Source organism: Uranotaenia lowii, chromosome 3 (assembly GCF_029784155.1).
Source record: "Uranotaenia lowii strain MFRU-FL chromosome 3, ASM2978415v1, whole genome shotgun sequence".
Taxonomy (NCBI): domain Eukaryota; kingdom Metazoa; phylum Arthropoda; class Insecta; order Diptera; family Culicidae; genus Uranotaenia; species Uranotaenia lowii.
In genome coordinates, this window is record NC_073693.1 from 338523997 (window position 1) to 338529896 (window position 5900).

The window sequence follows — 5900 nt, forward strand, 5'->3', positions numbered from 1 at the left end:
TTGAATCTTCACCTGTATCCTTCACTTGAATTCCACATTTTTTATTGAAAAAAAATCTTTACATAGCATATTATTAAATCAAACTTCAATTAAATCTGAATTTTGGATTTCACTAGAAGATCATACTTTCCATTCAGTATTCCAATCCAAATTACATATTTGAGATAGCAATGAAAAAGTTTCAATATATTTAAAAATCATATTTGCTAATAAATTTGCTTAATTTTATTTCCAAAACTATCATTCATTAGAATAATTAACCATTTAGAGCCTTACATTGTGATTTACATAAATTCTCGATTAAATTTCTATCTTGTCACCACCTGAAAAGGTACCGACAATTGTCACCTAAAATCGTCACCCGAATGCGACGATTCTCACCCACGGTGACTACGAGAATAGGGTAAGAACTCACAAAGTTCATCCGAAGTGACGTTCCTCACCTAAACCGACTGCTGGAATAGAGTGACTTGGGTGACTCTACTATCGTCACGTCACTCGAGGCGCAGAATAAGGGCCATTGAAAATTCGATAGAAATCGCCCGGTTTTGAGGATTTTGTTTTTCCTAACTTTAGGTGTAAAATTTCTTTCCTGAATAATGTTCAAAACAAAAACTTTTAGGTAACCCCTGTTTCCCGATTCCCTTATTGCCAAAAAAAACAAAGATTATTCTTTCTTAGTTTCGACATATTGCCAAAACTATTAATCGTATATGCAGTACTCGCTCGTTAATCGGAAGCTGTAGGCACCGAAGGTGTGTCCAACTACCGAAAACCGCCGATTACAGAGGGTGGTTTGATAAAGCAATTAATTTGGTCGAAAGTTTTGACTCGAAACACATTTTTTTCATCACAATTATTGATATATTATTGAAATATGAGTGAGAAAAACTCATTCAATTTGAGTTTTAAAAGCGTTAAACTCAAATCGAGTAATGAATAGGAAAACGTTCAATTATCGAAAACACACATATAGGATATCATTGAAATTTCATGTTTCTTTAAAGAGATCTAAATTCTACTTAAGACTAGAACGCGTACATCTTTCAAGGATACAATGGCTAGCATCTTACTAATGCTAACATCACCAGCCCACAGAAAGAGTACTATGTATGCCGTGACCGAGATTCGATCTCATAACCTCTGGCTTAGAAGATTTGAATGTATCCTCTAGACCACGGTCGGCGGCAATTAATTCAACAAAATGTCCGATGTTTGAGTAAAACTGGATATAGAATCAGCTTCCAAGAACGTCCGATTACCGAGCATGTCCTATTATAAAGCGTTCGATTAAACACAAAAAACCGGAATGTAAACATTCCTCAAACGCTCAAATCAATCAACTCAAATTCCCAAATTAAATATTAAAATGGTAGGTGGCTCCAGAGAGCAAACGTTAATATACTTGTTTGTTCAGTTAAACGACATAATAAATTATTGCAAATATTAACTTTTAGTTTTAGGTAATGTAAAATTCATAATTTTGCAATTAAAAAGGTTTTTTAAAACCACTTCAAATGCTTGGAAAACGCCCTGATGAAGCTCATCACTATTGGTCACCCTGCGATGATTGTAACGCCGTGAAGTAGGCTAGCAAGCTAAGCAGTTAATCCAGCGCTCTAATTGTTCAGGTTTGCCCCTGATGGCATGGATCAATAGCATCAGACCTATCTTTGGTGAAATAAAAAACAGCACACATTCTTTCTCATAACGTGACAAACTTCTATAAGATGAATGTATTCTTCAGAACTCAAACCCTACAACAATTATTGCACTTCCAACAACTGACTTTGGGCATGCTGGCCTCTGACTTTGGCCATACACTCCTTTGGTTTTTAGTTGGTAATCACAGGTGGTAAATCCCGGTTTACAGATTGTATTCCAAAGAACGGTGAGCCACCGCGTCCCCCCAGTATGCTACTTTGGGTACATGGATGCGATTCTCGACACTAGTTACAAAGTACCATTACGCCATAAACTCCACATGGGGCCTCTGGTCATAATTCCTATCCGAACCAGCAACGAAGGCTATACCCGTGATGGGAGACCAAGTCCGCGCTTCAACGCTCATCGACTTCCACTTCCATCTGTACCGTTGAGCCGTCAACACGTACGCCGGAGCATCGTATCGTTGCTGTGTACCTGCAGGAACATTTTACATTATTTATTTTTTCCTTACCTGTATTTCAATCAGCACTTTTCAGTGCTAAGATTATTTTCATTTTCTTTTATTTATATTTTCTCTTTTCTTTCCAGCATGGGGAAGTCATCGGCTGGCTCAAGGGCCGGTAGGAAACGAATTGCCGAGCCTAATTCAGGTCCATCGCCCAAAAAAGTTGAAATTTCCAACTCATTCGATGTCCTTCATAACATCGGTGATGAGGAAATATTCATATTTAATTCTGATAAGAGTACTAAGAAACCTTCTTCTTCTTATACTCTTAAAAACGAAAAGATTCCACCAATAACGGTCACGATTCCTGACTTCAATGCCTTTCGAAAAGAAATCGTCACTTCCGTCAAGGATGTGAAGATTTCTTTTCAGATCGGTCGAAGGGGAACTGCTCGTATATTGGCGGAATCTTTTAATGATTTTCAAAAGGTTTTAAATTATTTGAATAATAAAAAACACCAATTTTTTACGTACGACACTAGAAGTGATCGTCCATTTAAAGTTGTACTTCGTGGTCTCACTGGCGATCAAACACCGGATGAGATCACAACTGAATTAAATTCTTTGTTAGGTTTTTCTCCAATTCAAGTAATTCAAATGAGGAAAAGAACCAACACGAATAATACCAGTAGTGTTGGTTTTGCTCCTGAGCTTTATTTGATCCATTTTAAAAAGGATCAAGTTAATAATTTGCAAATTCTTGAAAAGGCTCGTCTTATGTTTCATTGTAGAGTCAAATTCGAACCTTTTCGTAAATCTTCTACCAATTTTCTTCAAAACATTACGCAATGTCGTCGTTGTCAAGCTTTTTGTCATGGCACTAAAAATTGTAGAATGAATGCCAGATGCATGTTTTGCGGCTCATTCGATCATGAAAAATCTAAATGCCTTTTTGGTGGTGATAAGCCAAAAACAGAATTTTTTAAGTGTGCGAATTGCGCAGGTAATCATTCCTCGAATTCTCTAGACTGTCCAGTTAGGGCAAAAATTGTTGCTTCTAGGAAAAATCCCAAAGTTTCCAGAAAAGTTTCTTCTCCTCCTTCCTCTTTTTCGTCTTCACACGTCAGACCGGCAAACAACCTGCCTGTTCGCAGCCAGCCTCGGTCTACATTGGAATCACGGCTGGGTAATACCCGAAGTGATTTTAATGTTACCTGGGCTGATTCTGCGCCACAGACTCGTTGTTTATCGTTCTCAGAGGTGGTTGAAAATGGGTTTCCCTCTTCAGGTTTAACTAATAAAAATGGGAAAAAACCAAGTCTCAACGTTCATGCGAAGGCTTGGGAAAATCCCCGAAATTCAAATACTTGTTCTTCTCCTTCATTTTCTGATCCTAACAATTTTGTTGATTTGGGTGAGATTACTGAGGAAAAATTAAAATTTTTGCATCAAAATTTAATGGAAATGATGCAACTTATGTTGAAAGCAAATTCAATGTTTGAAGCTTTCCAAACTTCTTTTAATTATGCTAACAAAATTATTATGACTTTACGATTCCCTCATGGATCCAAATAGATGTTTAAATATTATGAATTGGAACGCTAGATCTTTGCTGGCTAACCAAGATGAATTCTTTTTATTTTTGAAAACTCAAAACATACATATTGCTGCCATCACTGAAACTTTTTTAAAGCCAGTCAATAACTTGAAAAGCAATGCTTTCTTTAAAATTTTACGAAATGATCGACTTGATCGACAAGGTGGGGGTGTAGCTATTGTCATCAATAGTCGTCTCAAATTTAGACTTCTTCCTTCTTTCAATACAAAAGTCTTAGAAACAATTGGAATTGAATTAGAAACTTCTATGGGGAAAATTATAATTGTTGCCGCATACTTGCCTTTTCAATGCAGCGGTGAACAGAAAAATTTTTTGAAGGGAGATTTACAAAAACTCACCAGAAATAAATCTAAATTTTTTATTATTGGTGACTTTAATGCAAAACACCGATCTTGGAATAATATTTCATCAAATTCAAATGGGAATATTTTGTTTAATGATTGCTCTGCAGGTTATTATACTGTTGAATATCCTAATGGGCATACTTGTTTTTCTTCAATTAGAAATCCTTCCACAATTGATTTGGTTCTAACGGATTTAGGCGAGCATTGTAGTCAATTAGTTACTCATGCGGACCTCGATTCAGACCACCTTCCAGTAACATTTTCTTTATCCCAAAGTCCCATTGAAAACCCTTTAAAATCAACTTTTAACTTTCAAAAGGCTAACTGGGAGCGATATATGAATTTTATTGAACGTAATTTAGATGTAAACGTTCCACTGAATTCAATAGAAGATATTGATTTGGCTGTAGAAAATTTGACAACTTCAATAGTCAATGCTAAAGCCGCTTCAATACCTAAAGTTAAACATAAATTTAATCAACCTTTAATTGATGATGATCTTCAGTTTTTGATACGACTGAAAAACATTCGTCGACGCCAATATCAACGTACTAGGGATCCTTATTTAAAATTTATTTATTGCGACCTTCAAAAAGAGATCAAACGTCGTTTAAATTTCATTCGTAATGAAAATTTTGCTAAAGCAGTAGAGGACATAAAACCCTACTCAAAGCCATTTTGGAAATTAACTAAAATTCTGAAAAAGCCCCAGAAGCCAATTCCTACTTTGAAAGATGGGGATAAACTTCTTTTAACGAATGCAGAAAAAGCTCAAAAATTGGCCCAACAATTTGAGTCTGCTCATGATTTTAATTTAAACGTTGTAAGTCCAATTGATGCTCAAATTTCCCTAGAATTTGATGATATTCTTTCAAAGCAAAATGTGTTTGAAAGTTCTTGTGAGACAAATATTGTTGAACTTAAATTGATTTTCAAAAAATTTAAAAATATGAAAGCTCCGGGGGAAGATGGGATTTTTTATATTCTTATTAAAAAGTTGCCTGAAAGCACTTTAAATTTTTTAGTTAAAATCTTCAACAAATGTTTTCACTTGGCTTATTTTCCCAATAAATGGAAAAATGCCAAAGTAACTCCAATTTTGAAACCTGGAAAAAGTGCTTCAGAGCCTTCAAGTTATCGACCAATTAGTTTGCTTCCTTCTTTAAGTAAACTATTTGAGAGAGTTATTTTGAATAGAATGATGATTCACATTAATCAGAATTCTATTTTCCCTGATGAACAATTTGGTTTTCGTCATGGACATTCTACTACACATCAACTTTTGAGTGTAACTAATATGATTAACGCTAGCAAATCTGAAGGTTATTCAACTGGTGTTGCTCTTCTTGATATTGAAAAAGCTTTTGACAGTGTTTGGCACAAAGGTTTAGTAGCTAAATTAGCTCGATTTGATTTTCCTGTATATCTCACCAAAATTATTCAAAATTATTTGACTAGCCGAACCTTACAAGTAAGCTATCAAAATTCAGTGCTCTGAAAGGACACCCATTAGAGCTGGTGTCCCTCAGGGTAGTATACTTGGGCCAATCTTATACAATATTTTTACTTCTGATCTTCCTGATGTCCCAGAAGGAAAAGGTAGAAGATTATTTGCTGACGATACTTTGCTTTCAGCCAAGGGTCGAAATTTACGGGTGGTACGCAGTAGATTGCAACAAAATTTAAATTCCTTTTTGAATTACTTGAAAATGTGGGAAAATTTCTCCTAACGCTTCCAAAACTCAACTTATTTTATTTCCCCATAAGCCAAGAGCAAATTTTTTAAAACCTAATGAAAATCATTCCATAACTTTTAATGGGGTTA